The sequence below is a fragment of the Olea europaea genome, chromosome 4 (assembly GCF_002742605.1).
Source record: "Olea europaea var. sylvestris chromosome 4, O_europaea_v1, whole genome shotgun sequence".
In the NCBI taxonomy this organism is placed as follows: Eukaryota; Viridiplantae; Streptophyta; class Magnoliopsida; order Lamiales; family Oleaceae; genus Olea; species Olea europaea.
The window spans coordinates 3,031,362-3,034,183 of record NC_036240.1 but is presented as its reverse complement, the minus strand read 5'-3'; positions in this window follow the sequence as shown (position 1 = coordinate 3,034,183).

Sequence of the window (2,822 nt, the reverse complement as noted above, 5' to 3'; positions counted from 1 at the left end):
GCCCGCAATGAATTATTGTGGGGGTTAATTGTATCAATTGTAACTCAAATTTACATTAAGGTGTTGCTAATGAGTTATGACATCGATTAGTTCCATTTATCTTATTAACTTAAAGTCTCATGTTAGTAATAATATCATGTTAGCCACGTTGGACTTTAAACTAAAAATCATATATAACGTTAATCTTCTATTAGTTCAACGACGTAACTCACCACCTAAAGTTAATGTGTTTTGGGAAACATATTTTGACTATTCAGAGGTGAAAAAAAAATGTCTTCACGTGTTTTAATGAGCCGCCGATTTGAACGTGAGTATTTTACGTGATATGTTCATAATTGAACTAATGAAGGACTTCTTTGAGAAAACATTCCTAAAATTTTATCGATTTTCAATCGGTCAAACTTTAGTTTTAATCCCACCTTTCATGGACCTACAATTTTTATAAATATTTATCAAAATTTGCTAAAACTTTTAGGAAGAATTTTTTCAAGCAATCCTATAATGTTGAAGTCCTGTATGATATTTAGTTGAAAAATGAACAACAAAGTAACATGATGATATAACTAAAACGAGCTTTGAATTTCATGGTTTAAAGTTGAACAACCATTTGTATAATTAACCCATTATTTGCGCCTTTAGTTAAGAAACAATATAAGGAGGTCTACTAAAAGCATAACCTGCGGACATAAAAGAGGCCGCGCAACCGACATGGAAGCGTCGGCCCCGCCGACTTGCCACCCCAACTGTCCCTTTCTCGAAACCAATGCCTAACGTTAAAGAGCATCAATACCACGCATCAAAATCCTAGTAGCTTGATTTACTGGTGTACAAACATATCATTTATGGTTACAGAGCATTTGAATTCCATTCCTGGATATTTTAATATTTTACTCACCTCTTATATTCACTGTGTCGTGGAACCCAATTCACATTGTTTTAGAAATTTGTCAATGACACGTAACTTGTCCCAAGGCTTCTTTCCACAAATCGAGCAAAAAGTGGAATAGAAGAAGGTTATGACCTCGACATCGGCAGTTGTGGCTTGTGGTATCATTTCTCTAGTTGTCAATACAATTGGGCATGGCTTTACTTGTAGCATAACCTGAGGACATAAAAGAGGCCGCGCAACCGACAAGGAAGCGTCGGCCCCGCCGACTTGCCACCCCAACTGTCCCTTTCTCAAAACCAATGCCTAACGTTAAAGAGCAACAATACCACGCATCAAAATCCTAGTAGCTTGATTTACTGGTGTACAAACATATCATTTATGGTTACAGAGCATTTGAATTCCATTCCTGGATATTTTAATATTTTACTCACCTCTTATATTCACTGTGTCGTGGAACCCAATTTACATTGTTTTAGAAATTTGTCAATGACACGTAACTTGTCCCAGGGCTTCTTTCCACAAATCGAGCAAAAAGTGGAATAGAAGAAGGTTATGCCCTCGACATCGGCAGTTGTGGCTTGTGGTATCATTTCTCTAGTTGTCAATACAATTGGGCATGGCTTTACTTGTGCTTGGTCCAACAAAATTTGGATGACCAGGCCAACCCAAATAAAACTTGTCCTCTCAATATAATTGGGCCAATACCTTGACCCTTTACGGTGATAGAAGCCCAATTATTACTACCCGTTTAACACGCTCTCTTTTCAATTTATCCTCATGGATGGGAAATAAAGTGTCACATTCTCGCATTATGTGTTACAGATTTGATCGACCATCTGTATTCCGTTCTTTATATCATCCTAAAATTTATGTTACAACTTAGAGAAAGAAGGGATCGTTCTCGCATGTCCCATCATTATGGTAATCGAATCACACCGCAATGCAATTTGCTTTACTAAGACTGTCACATACAAACATGTTGCTTCTTTCTCTATTGTGGAGGCCACTAACATTGTTTTTATGCTAAAGAGTACTGTCAAAGTCATTGACAGATCTACAGTGGGATTGCCTGCGCCCACACTCATTTTAAATCCAAAATTTTGTACAACATTTTCAATTTTTTTTTAATATTTTTCAATTTTGCCCTCAATTAAAAGTTTTGAAATTTACTCCCGTAACTCTGAAATTCTAACTCCGCTCTTGGTCAAAGTATAGCAAATCAGTACACTCTTTCGATCAATCTTAATACTACTCGTCGGTGATAATTACATGAAAAGAATCTTAAATTTAAGGAAAAAGCCTCAATAACAGGAAATTCCTTATTAAACTCATATCGATGCAGATCTGGCAAAACCTAATTCTCTTGCTTTTTGTTTTTTTTTCATCTTCCAATTTTTTTATTCCATGCATTGTCTGTCAAAATTTTCCGTTAAGATTTTTTTGTACTATAGCATTATTTTAAATATAATGCTATAAACATTTTTTAGAAGCACGTGCCCGTACAAAAATATCAATGAGCTATCATTTCAATATTCAATTGCGTTGGGCAAAGGGCATCCTCACATGTCAATTCATCCATGTTTTCTTTTAATATCACAAATGCAATTCCCTATAAACAAGGTAACTCAATAATTGCATTTTTCATTATTGTTATGCCCCCTCTTATGGCACCTTAGCGCGTCTGTTTCAAACGCAGCCGAAGCGTGCAAAGAGGGAGGCGTGAGGTCACCAAAGTGATACAACTCGAGGCGTCTACATGTTCTAAGATGTCGCTTCCGAAATGTAAGGAGATCGAGGCATTATGTTGTGAAGAAGAGGAGAAGCACCTCTCCATTGCCAATTTTACAAATTGATCTTTTGATCAAGATTGTCTTTATCTTTGAGAATGATTGATATGACATCTTTGTCATACGTCAATTCAAAATCAGAAGAA